This window comes from Malurus melanocephalus, unplaced genomic scaffold, assembly GCF_030028575.1.
Source record: "Malurus melanocephalus ecotype Western Australia unplaced genomic scaffold, MMel_1.1 scaffold_30, whole genome shotgun sequence".
Classification (NCBI taxonomy): Eukaryota; Metazoa; Chordata; class Aves; order Passeriformes; family Maluridae; genus Malurus; species Malurus melanocephalus.
Window position 1 is genome coordinate 2,217,422 of NW_026623262.1, and position 21,107 is coordinate 2,238,528.

At 37.5% G+C, this 21,107-nt stretch overlaps 1 protein-coding gene across 5 annotated transcripts in view; it reads left to right on the plus strand.

The window, feature by feature from the left end:
- Nucleotides 1-21,107, plus strand: part of OSBPL6 (oxysterol binding protein like 6) — an 87,514-nt gene that overhangs the window by 16,001 nt on the left and 50,406 nt on the right. The window contains exon 1 of one of the 5 annotated variants that reach the window (XM_057363723.1): nucleotides 7,260-7,323. The exons of the other annotated variants lie outside the window; for them this stretch is intronic. The gene's annotated coding sequence lies outside the window, so the exon portion shown is untranslated. Of the gene's footprint in view, nucleotides 1-7,259; nucleotides 7,324-21,107 lie in introns of those variants that run through there. 5 annotated transcript variants of the gene reach the window in all.

Genomic DNA, 21,107 nt, shown 5'->3' on the forward strand with positions numbered 1-21,107 from the left:
AATAACACAACAAACTAAATTGGAAATGAGGAATATTGAAACTAGATGATTTTTAAGGTCCCCTCCAACTCTAACCATTCTATAGTTCTATAAAACTTTTTTTTTTAGTGTTTTTTGGCCTCAGCAAAGTGTATGTGTTTCAATTTTAACTACCTGAGGTCTCCTTAAGAGTCAGTTTATTCTGCCACTTAAGTGCTAGTTTCTTCAATTTTTACAAAAAGATATTCCTTGTCCAGAATTGTTTGTGTTCTTCTTTAACAGCTTTCCTGCTATGTAATTTCATTATGGGTGATGTAATCTGTAAGGCTTTTATTTTTTCCTCTCCTTCCTAGCATGATTTGATGGGATCAACAAAATCTGTTACATTGAGGTGTGTTCTCATTCATTAAAATCTTGTTTTTGCTGGTCACTGTAATACTCTGCTCTGTCAGCTATTTTTAAGGTAGCTGCCCCTGTGAGCAGTCACAATGACAAAGTACTTGTGCCTGTGGGCTTGGATTCAGAAATCAGAGTGSATTGGCTTCCACGACGCAGAGCTCTAGTTCTGGCTACAGCAAAGCTCATCTCTTGTCTCTAAATAGCATAGTTGGCTTGAATGTATCTTCTGCTTTGATGGCTTCTACTTCTGTTCATGTCCTTTYCATGTTGTAATCTGACCAACATCTCTTCGTGTTATCATATGATGTTGCGATGGACGGGTGAAGTTCTGATTGTCCCATCAGCTTCTCACACAAACATCAGCTTCCAAAGTAACAGAAAATGAGAAAACCACTCCATAACACAGCAATACAGGTTTCCCTGCCCTGTGTCTCAGAGTTTTCAGAGCATCCCTCTGAAAGGACCTGTCTTTTCTGTTAGAGGATCTGCACTTGGTTCAAGTTCCTTTTTTGCCTTGTGAAGCTTTTTTATAAAGCTTGAAGCAAWTGCAGTGACGAGGCAAATGAAACAGCCACCCTGCTGTAGGAGTTGGAGCAGGTTTCTTGGAAGAGTTTGTCATTGAGAATTGTTGTTTATTTGAATTKCAAGTCTAAATCAAGGCTAAATACAGATTTAGAAGGTTAATTTTAGGATCCATCCAGCTAAAACAAAAAAAAAATTAGTCTTATGTCTAAGATAAAACTAAATAAAATGAAAATATTATCTTTGGTTATGCTGTCCTCAGGATAAAACATCTCTGTTTATATAAAAAAAAATTATTTATTTGAGTGAGGAACAGTACATTTTTAAAGTGTACTTGCAGATAAAATATGTCTTATCTTTGTATAAATATGTTATAASTAATAAGCAGAGAGACCTACGGTAATTTCCTTAATATTTAGGGAATAGAATAAATGTTACTGAACTGTTTTGTTTTTTTTTCTCTCTACCTTGGGATCAAAAGCTCTTTTATGGTATGTGCACATTAAGATTGATAATTTTTGTCTCTTGGCTAAAAATATAAATATCTATAAATAAGAAAAGACTCTTTAATACAAAAGTGGTTACTTTACACTTTGCAAAGCTGTGTGTTTTATGGGTTTTTCAGTAAATTCTAAGTCGTGTACCTAGAATGCCTAGTGTTTAAACAATACATTCATGATAATCTCCTTTTGAAAAATAAAATGACAATTYTGTAATTGTAGAACTCCTTTTTTTCTCTTCTATTTATCTCCTCTACATGCAGCCTGTGTAATCTTACTTTCAATTCTTCTGATCCCGTATTTCCCAGGAGATCTCATGTATTATTATTTTTATTAGATTAAAATAGGATTCTGGATGCATTTTCTATATGTCTGCTATTAATATGTGATTGGGAAGGGCCTCTCTGGGCTGCTTTATTTATTTATTTGTTTGTGTCATATGCGAGTCAAGTGGATGGGTGAGTCACTGTGACAAGTCAGAGCACAGTCAGCCTCCCCCATCTTACTCAACTCTTTGGTGGTRAATGGTCACTGGCAATGAGTCATCTCTCCCCACTTCACTGATAAATTCCTGTTATTTCTGAGAAGTGTGTTACCATGATAGCTGTAGGACAGACACACAACGAATTGGGATGGAATATTTACTGGGATGAATGCCATTACTGAAAGGTGCTAGCTCAGCTCTGGCTGCAGAACTTTTGTGTGCAGTGCAGTTCAAGATACAGTTTTAGGATTGACACAATTTTTTTTAGTSACTACATAATGAATTTTTTTTATGGGAAATTAGTCAAGTAACGTACCATTTTTTTCAGGCAACTTCTAAAACAGAACGGTACTTTTAAATGCGTTAGAGAATTTTTAAGACTAGAAAGACATGATGGATGCCTTGCTTGGTCTGCTACATGAGACAGCAGAAAACCTTCCACTTATAATTCCTGCAACAATCTAATTGATCTGCACTGTAGCATCTGCAACAATTCTACTTTTTGCTTACACTAATTTCATTTAGAAACACAAGACAGAAGCAGAAGAAACTGTTGCAGATGTGGAATATKTACAAATTTCTCAAGAAAGCATGTACTTTGATGTTTTATGTTTGTATACTTTCACTCCTAAATAGCAAGAAGGGAGAATTGATGAGTGAAACAGAGAGCAGCAACAAGCTCTAATTGATGTCCAGGTGTTAGAAAGACAAATTACTTTTTGGCAGAATTGCCTTGTTAAGATTTAGGGCTTGACATGCTTCAGTGATCTCAGACCTAGGCTGGGTTACCAAAGGGTAGTGGACACAAAGAATGCAGAATTCACAGCCCACAAGGACATTTGGCCTAAYTCTCAAGATAAGGAAAAAACTGATAAAACCAACTCAGCAACTGTGCTGAATCAGCTCCGGCTGGGTAAGAGGTGTTTGCAGCTGGGGGAGATCAGGACCACTGAGTCACGGATCACCGACCCCAGAAACCCGTGACTAAAAGAAGCAGAAGAGTGAGCACATGGTCTGTTTAGCGTAAGAAATGAGGGAATCATTAATCAATAGCAGATGAAATACTGATTAATAAGAGAACTATGTAACCTGTAGTCAATCAATACTAATTCCTTTGCTTGCTAGAACGTATAAATTGCAAAAAGTTTTAATAGTTGGTGTGCTTGATTTGTGGAATACCTCTGAGCACCCAGGGTTGCTAACTCTGTCTCTCAAGTGTGTCATTATTGGCTGGTTGCACACTGGATAATGAGACTCAATTCTGTGGACAACAAAACCACCTGAGTTGCTGAATCACATCACATGCAATCCTGTAGTGGACAATAATTCCTGAATGTCTGTAAAAATACCTGCTGTGACCAGAAGTCAGAAATATGCCCAACATCATAAATCTGATTGTATCAAAATCCCAGAGAKAAAAGCTTGAATTGTGCTACTAAGAAAGCAAGCTTGTCACCATTGTCTTGAGGTACCCCGGTGACCTGGAGACGTGCCCCAGCAAGGAGTTCATGCTCACAKATCACTTGTCATACTCCTTCCCTTTCTTTCTGAATTCTGAATGACTGCTGGCTGAATAATGCAATACAGTTGCTCAGTGAATATGAGCATGTGAAAAGCTCTGGAGAAAAAGTAATTTGATTATCTGTACTAAGAGAGAACAGCTTTTTATGACATCTGGAATACTCAGTTTTCCAATCTGGTACTTGAATATATATGATTAAAATGCTTTCCTGAAAAAGTAACAATAGAGCAATTGGCTCAAAATTCTGAGGGTTTTTTTCTTGATTTTTGTGTGGCAAGTGTGAAGGTGCTCTTTAAGTGATTTGTATTTTGCCTTAGCCTGGAGCTGCTGCACCCTTATCTCCCATGTGGCTCCAAAGATGTGGTTTGTAGCATTGCAGATGTAAGGATGATGTATTTGGTCATTATGTACTCTGTTTGTCCTGGCTCTAATAGTGGCTTTTCTGGTTCAAGAAAGGCAATATAAGCAGCATCTGCGGCTTTGTAGCAGTTTTGCAGCAGCTTCAATCTTCATAAGTGTGTCAGATTCTTCCAGTGAATAAGTACTTCACAGCACTATTTTCTCCTTGGTGGGTTTGCTTTATATGTGCTATGTTCCTTAGGAACTACTGTTTCTTTTGTGTCATAGATCACAGTGAGAATTTGTGTCTTTTCCACGTATCTCTTTGAGTAAGAAATGAGACCCATTAAATGACAGCGTTGATTTCAATGAGCCTCACTGGTGACAAATATGCACATGTGTAAAATCCTTGAACTAATGTATACACTCCTTTTTTTTTTGTTTTTTTTTCATTGTGATTTTCAAAGATGAGCTTGTACACCAAGATATACTAGAATCATCTTTCTCTTAAGAAGGCCTCRAGGATTCCTCTCTGCTTCTTTGCCTGATATATGAAATAGGCTACTCAAATAATTAATCTAAACTTCTGTGATGACAGTTTGTCATGTGTAGAAATAGTATTTATGTAGTAATTGTCTGGTGATGCTTGTAGGTGGTCAGGAAGTGCTGTCATTTCTGATGGTGCTTGTTTATTCCTGGAGGGCAGCCTCTAGCTCCCTGCATACTGCAACCTTCATTCGTAGTTCAGAAAGACAGTGTGTCCCAATATGTGTGTGGTCTTGCTTTTCTCCTTTTCTGAAGTTTTGTCATCACTTCAGCCTCAAAGCRTCTTTTAAATAATCTCAGTTAGGATGCAGTTTTTCATATTACAGAATTAAAATCTGTATATTAGAGCTAAAGTATTTCTGTAATAATTGGCTTTTCTGGCCTTTCAGCCCACCACAGATGGGCAAATAGTAAAATTCGAAATTTCAGGATAAATATTTCAAATTAGAATAGTTAGTGGCACTGTMACTAAAACTCTTAATTTTTCTGTGGAGTTTAGGATGCTGCAAAATATCCCTGMTATCTGCAGTGTGGAGCCCAGGCAGTGAATCATAAATGCTCTTCTATCTGAACTGCTTTCAGGAGGGAGGGTAATGGAAGTGTGGTGTTCCTGAGTTCTGGCATCTTTCCAGGGGCTTTCAGGCAAAGCAGAGTGGCAGTAGTCACAGTGGCTTTTGTGATGGGAAAGCTTTTACTGATTGCAGGATAACACCAGCACATTTTTCGATGTGGCTGACCATGAACTGGTATCAGTGAAGAGTGAGATTTGGTTGCTGTCAGTTTGCTTTCAATCTGTGACTCAGTGGGCTCTGACTGTTCCCAGGTCTTGGTTTGATATGGGCATAGCAGCTTTGCCAGATAGGGAATTACTAAGATTCCTKTTATAAATTATGAATCCTGGATTTATGCTGATATGGAAGCACACTAAACCAAAAAATATAAGAACTATAAAACATCCTACATTCCTCTAATTTCTGCCTCTTATTTCTCTTTCCTTTCCAAGCATAAAAGAAAGTATATTATAAGGGCTTTTCTTTTTTTCCTGGCATGATATTTTATCATTTTTCCCAAATGCTAGATAACAGCTGTTTGGATATTTGCAGATCCACAAGCCACTACCCTTATTACATTGAAAAAACAATTCAAAGAGAGCTAGTTCAACCTTCTCACACTGTTAACATACCATTAAATATATGCAGGCATGTAGGGACAGTACTGCAAAATGTAGGTGTTGTTCTGTCCTGCTTTCTAGTTGTAGAATGTYACTTTGGTTTTACATTTTAAGCTCTCATGCTTAGTAATGAACAGAGAGAAATGTAATTGMATGCAATTTTTGTTTCTCTTGGAGTAGTAGTTAATATCTTGGGGTGTAGTTTGCTTTTGGTGGTGGATTTTTACTTTAGGGGAACTGTGAGTTAATTATTCAGTTGCAGTGAACTGTGTGAAGATGACAAGTATTGACCTGATGACAAATTCCTCTGTTCTTCACTTTCCAATATGCTGCTTTGAGCTCCCCAATTTCACTAAACCTATTCTACTGGAAGTGGCCATTGCACTTAATAGCTTTATCAGAGTCCCCCTGATAGTCAGTGACAGGCATTTTAAACACCACTTCTCTTTCAGGGTGTTTACGCAGGTCCATATGATGGCTGAATGGAGGGGGTGCTGTACAATGTACACAGCAGTTAGATCAAGGAGAGTTGAACTGACAGTTGTGGACTGCCTAGAAAATTCTATTTATAGCATCTTCATAGTAAAAAATAATAGATATATTTTCAAATKTGAGAATACTGTTTATCACAGTGTATGGTGAGAATAAGGAATCAGAGCTTTTATTACAGTTCTCTTTCTCTTGCATTATTTTCAGCTTCAAAATTGCAGAGAGGAAGAGTCATCCAGGTAACTGATCCTATATTGGAACTTCTTTTTGTGGCAGACTTTCACATGACAGTAGTTCAGGTGACATTTTCCTTTTGATTTCTAAATAAAAATCGTATCCCAATGTTGTATAACAAAAGGTAAGAGTAYTTTAGCTGATGGTGTGAACCTGGAACATTCAATGTCAGCAGGGTGGTTTTCASCTCTTTATTTTATGCATTAAAATCATGATTAGARSTTTTAAAGGCAATAGTAACTTATGYCTCTCTGGAACAAATAATGTACTTACATTTGGAAGATTCTCTAAGGAAGTGKTACCTCAAGTCTTTGGCTCTATTCCAGTTGATTGAATGTACCATATTGGAATTTTTCATAATGATTTAGGTGATGAGTCATTTCTGATTAGACAAAGAGAAAAGAACCAATCTATAAAGGAACCRAAGATTTGAAATGAGAATGACCGCCATGACAGAATAAAAAAAGGAAATGTTGGAAACCTGGATATGAAATTCTGTAACATCTCCATTTGGTATGCTTTTATTTGTCCAATTAATGAAATCATAAAGAGAACCCTTGAAAATCTATCTCCAAATAATGAAAGCTAGTGTCAATATGGTAATTGAATGATTTAATTAACTTTTCCTGAAATAGTTCTTCTTGTGTAACCAACAGTAGTTCACTTAATGAAGTGCAATATATGATAGGCTTCTTTTTTGTGCTAAACTCTTTAAACTGTTAACTTTCAGTTTACTTCCTTTGGGACAGTGAGGTGGTGTTTGCCACACAAAATAAAGGTGGTGGTAGGGGCAGAAGAAGAAGAAGGCAGAAATTGAGTAACAGCCCTTTTCCTCAGATGCATAGACCATACAAAAGTGAAGCCTATGTGGCTTCTTTGATGTAGAAGTCACAGGATAATACCTTATTAGTTGTCCTTTATCCTGTTGTGAGGATTTACAGAAAAGCTCATCAGCATCAGTGCCATTGTCCTTTTTGTGCAAGGTAGARTTACATTCTACATTCCCTATTATTGGTCTTGCCAGCAGTCAGAAGCCATTCAATAATCAGTGGTTTTTTCTCTTTGAAAAGGGAATTACTGAAGTACCAGCTCCAGTTTGGTGAAGCCCTCAGAGCAGCAAGAGATGGAAAAGGACAAAGTAAGATATTTGTGATGGGCAAACTTACGTAGTTTCCTAAAGGACTTGAGAAAACATTCAAATATTTTAATAAAATGAAACRATGTTAGAGTTCTACTTGTGTATTAGGTATTTGCTTTTGCTTAATGTATTAAAGTCAAGGGAGCTAGCTGAATATTTGCTATATACACACAGAAAAATGAAAACTAGGAATGTTTTGCTTGATATCTCTCTCACTTGTGCTTTCTTACGCAGCTTCTCCATTTAGAGGATAGGCTGGGTTAATCACTGTATTTGTCTGAATCAAGTTTTTTAATAATGTGTAAATACTTCATAATCCATCCTTCTCTTACTGTCTTCTGTGCCATATCGTGCTGCAATTGTGAATATTGCAGTCATAACCTTACATTAATAAAATTGATAATAATAATCGATTTTTTTGCTGGATTTTTTGTCTCCCTTCCAGCTGAAGGCATCATTACCTAGTGGACAAACCAAAAAAAAAAAAAATGAACCAACAAGCATTCAATCTAAGAGCTTTAATTTCTATTTGCTGCTGCTTTATGTTTGAGTTGCTTCCTCCTCAATGTAGGAAGGAGATGACTGTGTTAAAAGTGCATCTGAGGAACATGATCTGAACATTCCCTGTCTGTCCTGTCAGCACTTCATCATTCAGTTCTGCTATGCTAAATCTAAGGGAGGCCTCACAGAGGGTTGATCCTGTGGGTATTTCTGGATTGATCAGAAATTGCCTTTCCTCAGTTTACTGTTTAAGTGTTTACTATCCTTGGCAGTGCTGGATTTGAATTTCTGCTGGATTCAAAGTGAAACTTTCTCTCCCAAAATGTGTATGACTGCTGAAAACTTCCCTCAGATTCCTTTTTGARCAACAGTTCAATACCATTCAAATGCTCATAGTTGTTGTAGCTTTCTAACTTCTTGATGTGCCATTTTTTGGCACTTTAAAGTTCTCTTTTCAGTCTAATTGGTGTGATCAAATAAGCTGACACTATTAGCAGGTAAAATGAATATGGCTTTGTCTCTGTGACCTCCTCAGTCTTTGTTTTTTTTTGGCATTAGTGGATTAATACAGTGTCTGGCAAATATTATGGTATTGGCACTCAGCTACCACGGGTTCCTAAGGATAACCACTCTGCASACTGAAATAGCTTGTTTAAGCAAAAAAACTAGCAACATATGATTGCTTTGYTAATTAATATAAAAGCTCTTTAGTTTTCTGTGACTTCCGTTTTGGATTCATTTTGATGAGTTAGAAATTATTTCATTATAAATAATGAAACAGGACTTTTTATTTAAACCTCTGTGAAAATATGGTCTGGAAAAGCAGGCTTAGCCTCCTTATAAATATGGGTTTGGGAGTTAGTTCCTGCTGTGCTGTTCTCTGGAGGCAGRACTCGACTTAACACCTTGTGCCACAAACAGCATTTTAAGCAGGTCAGCATTTCATTGTGAAGGGTGAGAAGAAACAAGTTTTTTGCAGATCACATTGACAAACACAATCTGTTAATGGTTTGCTTGTGTAAAGAACAGCACTTAAAAAGCAGGCAAAAATAGTTCTAAAGAGACCTAAATAGGCCACAGCAAAGCCATATCCAGCTATMATTTACCAAACACAGACAAAATCTTTTTCACTTCAGCAGTGCCTTGTGGAGAACTCTGTTGTACGCTCTGTTTTTCCATCTCTCTGCTGCAGCAGGCAGACTGAATTTATAAACACTCAATTAGCACCATCATCTCTAATCTGTGGAATATATTATGTCAGGGAAATACCCATCTGAAATTTGGTACAGTTATTCTAGAAAACATGCAGATGCAAGGGATCTATCTATATACAGTTAATATTCCACAAGTCTTCTCCCTAATCCTTCAAAGTGAAACTAAATTTGTAAATGCCAGTTTTGCGGTAGAAAGTTCTTACAAAGGCTTTTCCATTCAAGGGTAAATAATCTCAGAGAAGTTTGGAGTTATTGATCAGTTTTATTCTTGGGATGTACTAGCTGCACAGATTTTTAATCTTTTRTTAGTCATACTTAAGAGACTTTTTTTTTTCCATTGAGGCCTGTGGTATATATTATTKAATTATAAGTAGTAGCTGCTGTATGTTGGTTTCGTTGTTGTGTGTACAGCTTTTCAATGTGAACTAAATAGGTAGTGGAGAGTAAATGGAACACCTGCACCAGGCAGTTTTTCAGAAAGTAAGGGATGAATGTGGGTGCAAGGCTCCTGCATTRTCATAAGGCTGTGAAACATTAGTGGAAGACTGAGGCCATGGTACCAGAGGAAAAGYGAGATATGTGTGATGCAGAGCCTCTTTTGTGCTTGCTGGTGGGGTTTTATTGCAGCAGAGGAAGCACAAATACCAGTGACTAATGTCACTTTGAAACCAGGTTTGTCTCAGTACTGGATACATACAGGAGGACGTTACTTTAATGACATATTTTCAGCAGCTGCTGTATGGTCATAGAAAATTATATTTTTCCATTTGGTTTGATTTGTTTGTTTGTTTTGGGGTTTTTTGCCATTTCTCTGTTATCACAAACTGAAAATTCATCACGTTGTTTCTAGCAAGCCGGTGCCTTACATGGTCCCATTAATACTTTTGGATTGTAAAAGCTTCTGAGGAACTGCTGCAAACTTGAGAACTGTTACAACCATATTCTATCAGTTTGGGGTTTTTTTTAAGACAGAATTCTATAACCTGCCTGGCTCTGTGCTGAGAATACTTGGCACTTACACAGCCATGTCTTTGGATGTTGTTGTACAAACTGTCCTGTGTGTACAGCACAGCAAACATTTAATCTCGGTGGTTTGAGACAGTTGGTGCATGCTAATTTAATGATTTTCTTTGGTGCTTTATCCACTACTTAAAAATTTTATACCTCTGAAATGCTTTTCAGTGTATCTTTTCTTTTCAAAACCATCACGAAAGAAGCACCCATTCTCCTCTTGAGCTGACTGCCCCAAATCTCAGGAATTACTAAGGCAGGTTAAAATACTGCAAAGTCATACTGACTTCATCGCATCTGCAGTTACAGTCCGTTTGCASTTGCTCACTGTTCTAAGTACAGAGATCTAATTTACAGTTATTTGCTGACTAAATTTAGATTTGACTGAATTACAATTCAGAATTACTGGTGTGTTCAGAAAGGTATTTCATACCCTCATCATAACTTACACGGTACCATGCAACATTGCCAGCTGATGCAGGGATACTGTGAGTGAATGAGGATGTGACAGTCCCTGCTAACATTGAGTACGGGTCCTTAATCCTACAGTCCCTCTGGGATCTGGGRACTCTGAGTGGAGTGAACTCTGARTCTCTGCTTTCCTARGTGGGAAACAATTGTGCTTTAGAATTAGAATTAATTGACTTAAAAGTACATAGGAATAATTTTGCTGTTCCGATTCCTATTTCAAGTAGAATAAAATGATACAGTAATTAAAGGATTGATAGAAGATTGTTTTATGGGCTATGTATAGCAGAAGAATATCCAGGAATTTACATACAGAGGTGAAAATACACCAACACTTGCACCATATCTGGGACAGATGCTGTCATCCAGAATGTGAGGAGGGTGRAAGACCCCTCTGTTCAGGGCAGCGTGGTTGTTTGGGGAAACCACTTCCTCTGAAATGCTTATTTTCTTGTGCGGTCTTCTTTATACAGAGGAGGAAGAAAACTACTGTAGGCAAGTAAATAAACAAATATTTAATTTCAACTTTTGGCTTTAATGAAATATTCTAAGATTTATAAGGTATTTTCGTGCTTTTCTTTTTCTTTTCTGTAAGAAGTGTGTACACAAAAATTGCATTATGAGTAGTCCTAATCCATGTTCCAAGTCACAATTTCTATAATTTATAATATATAATTATAACTAACTATCCACTGCTGTTACCATTCTGTTGATTAAGAGATGATAGTACTTCCATTGCAACAGCCCAAAAAAAAGTATGCTTTTGGATAATTGCAGTGGCAGAAGGCAGAAAAAACAGTTCTCGTTTTTGGGGTTTTTTTTTTTCTTTTTTTTTTCAAACTCGTTCCTTCACTGTTCATCTTTTTATGAGCTGAAGTTGCAACAGATTTAGGTCACATGCACTGTGGTTTAGTTACTCTTGGTCAATCTCATGTTAGCTCACCTGCACAGAAGATGACATTTTCTGAGTCAATAAGATACCCATGGATTTCACTGACCTTTTTTGTGGCTTTTTRGACCTCCCCGTTCCTATGAACATCAGCTGCCTTCTAAAACAGGAAGCACGGAACAGTTGAACAGTCAGGACTTTCTGTTATGTCATTGATGCTCACAGGCATCAGAGGACGAGATGTTATTTTAGATGACCTGAGGTTTCGGTTATTTGAATTCAGACAGACCTCAAATCTAAATTAATCCTTGTTTGATCTTACTTTAAACTGAATGTATTAGAGAAAGAAATCTTACATTTCCTTAACAAATTTAGAGAGGTCAYTATTCATGAAAAGCCTTCACTTAGTACTTAAGATTCACCCTGTCCAGCCGACCAGCGTGGAAATGGTCAAGGCTGCAGAAGAGCCTTTTCAAYTGTCCCGGTTAATGTCATCCATTTCCTGCACTAAAGGAGCAATTCTGTTGATTGCTGGATTTTGCATCTCTCTCTTGCTGTGCCTGCAGCTGAGTCACTGCCTTTGGCCAGATGCTGGATTCCCCTCTGGCTGTTCTGTTCCTTGCAGCATTGGCTGCTCGCTTTGACGTTAACAMGCGTCACCGGCAAAACGCCCGGGTTTGCTTTCACTGCTGAACTTTTGGCTGCTCATATTTGGTTAGYGGCTGACCAACTCCGGGCACTTGTGCATGTCAGGAAAAGAAGGAAACAATTCTTTTTATCTTCCCCRGTATTATCCATTTGCTTTCTCKCTCRCCTTRAAATAAACTTTGTTTTTTCACCCTSYAGGTTCTGTGATGTGTGTCAGAGCTTGCTGCAGGTTTTGCATTTATTYTACCTCACAGCTCTCCAAAAGGCACCTCTCTAATGATGTTTACTTCTATAAATGTGGAATATGGAATGGTTGCATTCACAGATAGAAAAAACAGCTAATTATTTTGTGTGTGGCAACATTTAAAAAAGTTTTACATTCACCTTGTCTAATCAAAGGGCTTTAAAAAACTGTATTCCATTCATATCAATGTAGTTAGAATGAAAAATGCGTAAATACCTGGAATATATGGCATGAAAAGTTAATTTGAAAAGTTCAAACAAATTAAATTAAAATGAAGACATTTGATTTCCTGCATAATCAATGGAGGTTTTAAAATGATGACATTTCCTTAAAAAAAAAAAAATTTTACCTCTTCCATTGTGTTAATCAATGCTTCACTGCTAAATCAAAGTTTCAAAAATTTGGAGCTGCATATGAATATTGTAGGAAAGTGGTGTTTTTAATTAAGAATGTGTGCAAAATTTTGATAAATATGCCAGGTTACTCATGTATGTTGATGATATAGGTAATAGTTATCTGCTGACAATTTTAGCAAATTAAATGCAGGCCTAAAACATGATTTTTCAAAAACTGAATTAGTTTTCTACAAGTGAAACTGGAGAACTATTCTGAGTCTTTTTGAAGTCGTAGTGAAATTAGGTGGTTTGGAATTTTCTCTTGAGATCAGTTTGGAAATTTTGCATTTGGACGCAAAAGAAAACCTTGGAGTTCCCAGTAAATGTTCTGGTAAAGCACACTGACAGAGTGTTGTAAAGAATTGGCCAGCACTCGTCATTTAGAGCTGGAATGGAAATGTTACGTCGGGTCATTAATGAGGACTTTGTGAGAATTCACTGCAAACTGCAAACTCTGCCTCTTCTGTATCTGACCTGCCTCCATGCTAAAATTGTACTTCTTAAATGCTTTTGTGAAGTACAGCTGAAAGACCCTGAGTAAGTGCTGATGTTGCTGGCATAGCTTTAAGCCTCGCAAYACAAACTGTTTTACAAAGAAAATTGCAAAAACGTTGTGATAAAATTAYAGTGTACCACAGGTTTAGTAGCGTCAAAATAAGGCATGTTTTGCTTGCTGTTATGCCATTGATTTTTTGTTTAGATCAAGCTGAAGAACTTCCTCATATCTCAAAACTAGGGACCAGTTTATTGCAAAGTGGCAGGGTGCAGCGATTTGGTTTTTAAATGCTAATTTTAGGTTCTCTTGGCTTATTCTTTTTTCTTATGATTASAATATGCAGTCATGGTCTCTCCCATGAAGAGCAGGTTTTTGAAAATACAGAATGTGTTTTAAATTTTTTCTAAAGATTTTTTTTTGCTGGGAGCTGAGCTTCAACGCTGTGCTCTGTGACATAAAAAAGTGGGGCATCTATAGAGCTTGGGTTAGAAAAGGAAAGATAATTCACAGGATCATGATTGTGTGCAATTTATGAGAGGACATGAACAAAGAAGGAGGAAAAGGGATCTGACACAGTCATGAAATAGAAAGGAATAATCAGGTCAGTAGGGAGGTAGTCTGTGCTTCATGATTGCAGGATGAGGGAGAGGAAGAATGAAGAATACTGGAGTGGGGGGCAGAGAAGTTGAGCTTTAATGGGGTTGGGTCTGCAGAGTAATTGAGAAAATCTGGAGTGATGGAAGATAAGAACGGGGGTGGAGAAAAACATTGGCTGTAAAAAGTTAAGATGTTAATAATATATAGTGACATGTTAGGGATTTGTGTTTCTACTGCTCTGTTATCCCTGCAMATGTTTTCTGCTGGTTATCACAGGTTATTTATGTGGCACTTGGGAGATGGAAATGCTCTTAAGCACCAAATATCTCACAAGCACCTATCRAGGCTGGCAGGTGTGAATGTTGATCATTAGTACAGAATAATCCTCTTCTCCAGCCTGTGTAAAATTAGCCTGTTTCTCAGTTGAYTGACTTAGCTTTATGTACCTGTTTCCAGCCTGTGTCTGTGTGTCTCAGTGTCTTATTCTTGGCTGCTGTTGTACAAATTGGGGTTTGTCGTGTGTCAAGTGGAGGAAAACGAACTTCATGGCTTGCAAGTGATGCTAATCCAGCAGGTTGTGCAATGATGATCATCACTGAAGCGTTAAAAGGCAAGTTGTTTTTAGATAGATGAAAGCGAGTTTTCAGCTGGGCATTGCTAACCTTGGTGGTTTCTATAAGACACCAAACCATGAGTGTCCTGTCCCAAATTGTGGGGAAGTGTGAGTAGTGTAATGCTTAAAGAGAATAGCAGTGTTGGACATTTGGAGGGAAGGATGCTTGTTTGCCAGCTGGCATGCTGGCTGAATTATGGATATGTAACTGTAAATTACGGCCAAAGATTTCTGTACCTTTTTGTCCAATATCATGTTTGCTGCAGTGTCCAATGTGATTAATCATTATGTTGAGGTGTAGATTGTATAAACAAGTGCACTGCTGTGGGAACTAGGGAAGTTACCTGACTGTTTGGCWCAGCAGCCTTCCAGCCCTCCTCTTAATTTGCYAGATATAAGCCTTTTGGCACATCTRGCTATAAAATGTTTGTCAGTTCTTCAGTTATGCCAATTCTCCTCTAAACTTCATCAAACTTATTAAAAATCTTTGAGAAACCTGAGAAAAYAGAAGTTAGGTGCCTAAAGCCTTGTAAAAATAGTGTATTTGTACACTAGCAAATTTTGTATTTTTAGAGAGCACTTCCTTTTGACAAAGACTCTTGGCTAAGACTTGAGGTTAGAAATATTAGAAGGAGAAATGGCATGCACACTCTTAACAATGCAGGAAAATCAATTGTTGCAAGATGTTTTTTGAATTTGTGGTCAGTTCACAGCACTGAAAGCTTTTGCATTGGGGTTGGATGATTTGCTATGTTATAGGGTTTATTTCAAACAGGAGCTAAGCTGGAAAATTCCTTTGGTCCGTTTTGTGTTATATGACTCTGGGATTCTCTTCTGRTTTCATARTCTGTGTATGTATAAAAATCAATAYATATTACCAGTATTTTTCTGTTTTTAATATGTTTTGGAAATSAATGACTGATGGAAAACATGCAGCTTTTCAATGATGAGAATATTCTAGAGCTACTCAGATATTTCCTTCTGTGCAAGGTGCCTTAGGGCATTGCTGTCCTCMTATTATATCATGCTTTGTGCACAGGCAATGGCAATTTACTGTGGTGTAATTTCAGCTGAAATTAYTAATAGTGTTAGAAGCAGAGAGTTTCTTCTGTGACAAATAAATGTTACTTTTGAGTACACTGTGGTTTTTGTCTGTGAAGCTGGATGTTGATTCATTAGTATTCCAAAGGTAGGAAGAACAAAGCATATCTAACTATTGATGTGTGCAGGACTCAGTATGATGGTAGGAAATATTAAGTGTTCCCCTCATGGAAGAGRTCAAGAGATAACCAGCTGGGCATTAGCAATAAAGGGATTTTTTTTGTTGTTACAGGTTTTTTTTTTGTCCCTGATTGGCACGGTCAGGAAACTGCTTTTGAGCAACTGCCTGTTTTTATGTTCAGTTCAGTTTTAGTCAGTGTAATTTACATGTTGCAGGAACTTCAAAACTGATTATTCCATCTCATGATCTTTTCAGCCATGTCTCTAATTCCTAATGTATTTGTCAATTGCTCAAGACATTTTTGGTATTTTTTTTGACCTGAACAATAATTGTTTTTCTTTCCTGTCTTTCTAATTAAAAGATCACTGAGTGAGGTGTGGAGAAATTTGAGTAGCAATGAGATTAAAAAGTTAATTCATTATGTCCTTCTGCTCTTCCATGGAAAATTAGGTTTTGTGTCAGATTTCTTTAAAGCAGTAAGAAAAACAAATATTAACAGTGATCAGAATCTATCTTTCTCTACACTTGAARAACTTTTAACATTGTTCCATACAGAAGATCAGACTTAATAAAGGCCTAGAGATATATGAAGATAAAATTGGAAAATCCTAAGTGGAGAGATTACTGGGGTGTGCCAGAGGTAGAATTAAGAAAAAAAAAGTCCTTTTATTTTATCTCTCTTTTTCTGTGTTGATTTGGTTTTTTTCTTGSTTGGTTGGCTTCAGTTGTGGAAAGGTCTGCCTGAACTCTTGCCATGGAATGGGTCATTAGGCTACATGGAATGAATTTCTTCTTCCAAATCAGCAGTGATGACTGAGCTTTGGARTATATTGAAAATACCCTCAGACCTTGAAAATTCCAGTCTGATTCTGAAAATGTCTTCTCATACCTCTACACAAATATTAATTGTAATCCTCAGTGCATTTTATCAGTATTAATTATCTTCACCATTATAAATCTGTGAATCTGTGCTTTATTTCTAACCTGCATATATTTATCTCCCCCTTTTTTTTCCATTATGTTTTGTTATACCTTTGAGAAGAATTCTAACAATAAATTCCTTCCCCTCACATGGTGGGGCTATAGATTGTCATCCAGTGACACTTCAATCTTCCTTTTGACAAACTAAATAGATTGACCTCTATAAATCTTCTATTAGTAGTGATGTTTTTCAATCTTRTAGTCATGCTTATGGTTTTCTCTCGAACCCATTTGTGAATGCCTTTGAAATGCTGACAGCAGAGCTGGACACAGTGATTCAGTAGCAGTCACAGAGGCAATACAGCCTCCCTATTCCTTCTTGATATTTCCTAGATTATGTATAAGCCATTAACTGTATTATCCTGTGCTGCTGTGATCGCCTTATTGTTTGTCAGGCTTTTTTTGTGAAAACAYTATATACCTCTTTTATAAGGGAAATTAGKTTCTTTGCTTTAAATCGCTGTTCARTTAAAACTTTATTTAAAAGCAGCTTAATTGGCTTGAGCGTTCTAATCTATTTTTCTTTTGTCCAGGTTGCTAAGTGGTAAAGAAAAAATTAATTACCAAAATAAGGAAGAAAAAATGGTTTCTGTTTTGTTTCTGTTTTCTTTAAGAAYTTTTTGAAAATTGTGAGGGTTTTCCCTTGGAAAAAAAGCAGGATGCGTGAAAACTTTTTATTTAAAGCACTTCCTGAGCTTTGATTAAAATTTTTGACTTTTGGTTTTTTTTTTTTTTTAAAGTGAAAAATGTGATCCTTTGGGAAAGTTTGGATGAAAATGAAAAATTCCCCATCAATATTTTCAGTTTAAAAAAAGGAAATAGCATGTAATGCATTTCTTTTTCTTTTTTTTTTTCCCCCCTTCTTTTTAAAAGATGTCCTAGATTTTGGTTAGTCTAGAGAGGATGATAATGTCCATCAGTTAGTTTTTCCTGTTTAATGTTTAACTGGTGGATATTGCACATTTGTGCTTACATAATTGTGAAYCTGTGTACGCTGGGAACCCTCTGCTCACAGCAGCCTGTCACAAATGCACAGAGGCTGAAAATGCTGACWCTGTCATATGCAAAACATATCCATGCCTCTCAAATCAATAGTATTCTATTACTGTGATAGCCTGAGGAACAGGGAACAACAAAGATTTCCTAATGAAAATCCTAGGATCACAGCAGCTATTGAGGCAATCCTCAGAGGCTGCAAATGTATTGAGGGTTTATTTKGAAATTGTCATCTAAACTGGAGGTTTGGACGTACTGGGACTCCACTAATTGCTGTGAATGCTTCGGGGCCTCTGGAAGGGCAGGAAACCCTGCTTAATCATGTAGGCAAACAGAAAATGGAAAAGACAGATGTTCTGTCCTCTTCTTGTCTGAATCTGGTTATCTCTTTTTTGACCTCATTCATCTATTTGATGAAGTCTGTCATAATTGTATGTTTTACAGAGATAAATGCCCATGCAAGTAATCTTCTAAATATTTTTTTTACTCTTTATATTATTGAGACATACTTGGACTAGCCACTCCGGAAAAAATATCATGACTTGGCATTAAAGAATGGTTGTTTTATGCAACAACCATTGTGTTAAGGATGACATGAAATAAGAGCATCTCAATGTTTGCTGGTACTGCAGTCTCCTGTGGAATGTGCTCTGTGAGAYGTAGAGATTACATACAGTAGTAGACCTTAAAAACTAAAAACCTCAAGTTTTTCTCACCTGCACACTGTCACCCTCAAAAACTAACAAACCAAAAAACTCCAAACCCACAAAACCACCCCTTAACCTGGGCACCAAAACAAAGCCTAAGGACTTAAGAAAATACTGCATTTAATATACTRAGTCACTGTTTTGAGAAACACCATGTAAATTCATTTTAATTTCCTTGATAATTCTTCCAACAAATGCTTGTCATGGGAGATTGTGAAATGTAGGGCTGTAAAACGTGACATCTATGAAAAATGCTTTTAAAAAAACTCATTACTTTCACTGCATTGCTGAATATAAATCAGTCAGGGAGAAGTGGTATCCTAATTAATATAGTGATACTTCAGACTTTGCTGTTATTGACATCAACATGRTGTCTTAGCCAATTAACTGTTTAATCTTGAAAGASTTTGCAGGAAACAGTGTGTGAAATGGTTAAGTGCTGCTCTTGTCTATCATCATATGAAATAAGACATARAATAGCAAGCCCTTGGGGCTTTTATCAGTTGCGTTTAGTGGTTGCATTGCTGCTGTGTCTGGGTATATATWTGGCTAAATTAGCAAATAAAGTGTTGGGTGTGGTGAAGGAGATGAGTGCCCACTCTCAGCACCCAGCAAGCCTTGTAGCAAACCCGGGAGAGCAGAGTTCTGCTGGAGCCCTGCAGTGGAGTGACTGTGGGAGAAAGGCTGAGCGTGTGCCTGATCATCCTGCAGAGAGGCTGCTGATCCACACCATGGCTTCAGGCAGATCATCAGCATCGCTGCTGGCACTTTGGCCAGCACAATTTGTCCAGGACCACAGAACCATTACATTTGGAAGAGACTTGTAAGGTCACAGAGTGCAAAGACAGCTTCAAACTGCCAAGTTCACCACCCAACCATGTCACCAAGTACTGCAGCTACAGGTCTTTTAAATGCCTTCAGGGATGGGGACTCCACTGCTTCCCTGGGCAGCCTCAATGTCCTTCTTTTACTGAGGGAGCCAGAACTGGACCCAGGATTCGAGGTGTGGCTTACTGGTGCTGAGTGCGAGGATAATCACAGCCCTGGTCCTGCTGGCCCTGCTATTGCTGATCCAGGCCAGGATGTCTTGGCCCTCTTGGCCACCTGGGCACACACTGGTACRTTCAGCTGCCTGTTGASCAGCACCCCCAGGTCCTTTTCCACTGGGCTTTCCAGACACTTATTTTTCCAAGACTTCAGCACTGCATGGGGCTAAAAGACTTTAGATATGATCTTAAATATATTTTCTAACCTAAATAATTCTATGATCATGGAAATTGCAAATTGCGCTAAGTGCGGCAGTTTGGTCTGGATCAGAGCTCCTTTCCAGGGGGAATGCTGCACAGGGCTAATTTCCTAGCTACAGGCAGGATCTAGATCCTCTTGAATATGGGATAGGGAATGGTTTATGGCAGTATTTAGGCACTGTATTGTTGCTGTATGTAATATCAGATTGAGACTTTGCAAATGTCACTGTTGTTATGAATGCCTCTGAACAGATGTGTACACTTGTTACCCAGACCTCTGGAGTACAGTTCTTACGAATGCCTCAAAAGAGCAATGGCGACACAGTCATATGAATTCTTAGTATCTTCTACCTTAAAAATCATTTAGTGCTATCTAGATTTCGCATTTTTCCTGTAGCATCTCATTTTTCCTACTTACAAATATTGGACCTCAAAATAAACCATCAGTGGCTCCTCTTGGATCACATATTAGACTCTTGTCTTTCAGTCAGTGATCTAAAATTCACTGCTCAGAGGTCTGCAAATAAAACAAAACTTAGAATGAATTGATGAAAACCTTGTCTTAAAACATTGATACTTTGCTAAAGTGATGTGGCAGATTCTCAAATAGTGTATGTAAAGGGATTGGTTCACTCATTTGTTAGAAAAGAAAAATGACAAATTGGCTTTTTTCCACGAGTGGTCTATTTAATCGCTATGATGTTGCTACTGCATTAGGTTTTATTTCCATTATATTTTTGTGTTTGCAACATTCACGTACTGTAACAAGAGCATGGTTATGATTTTCCTGCACGGAAGGTCAGCGGTGATGAGGGAAAGAGGCAGTTAGATATTACTCATTATGTCAGATCAAAGGTTGGCCYTCAGCGAGCACTCAGATATCAGATGACTGTGTTACACAGCCACAGAGCAGCACAGAAAACCTCTTCCTTCCCAAGTGAARCGCAGCCCCATGTTGACAGATCAGTTTGAATGTTTTCTTTGAATAAATGTCAGCGACAGTTGCATACTTTTGTTTCATTTATGCCTAAAGATTTGTCTCTCTGCTCTAAATTGTCTTCTCAAATTACTCCAATACCACACAAGATATTAAACGCTCTCTAAAGTATTCTGGGCACTGTTGCAGAGRAGATTCAATCAGAGTGAGAAGCAACATAACATTTATCACGGAAGTCTGTTATTTTATTTGAGTCCAGACCTCATTTTGAGTTACCCATTGAGAACTTTATATGACATGCATTTATTCATAACACAACTCTGTATTTACACAATTTAYGCATCTGTACATTTTCATCATTTCTGCTGAATGCTTTTTCACAAATCACACTGCAGTTGAWGCAGTTGCCCAGGCTTGGCGGAGCATGTTTAGATTTTGGGGAAGGACAGAGATTTCCTATTTGGTGTCTGTGGACTTGCCATATAGTGGAGGTTTGTAAAACATGATAGCCAAATATTYCTACCTTTAATTTGCTTAGATTCARTTCCACATGCTGCTTCTCTCCTRTGTCAYCCAGTTGTTTTGTGCAGTTTATGCAGCTTGTGTTTCTAAATCTTT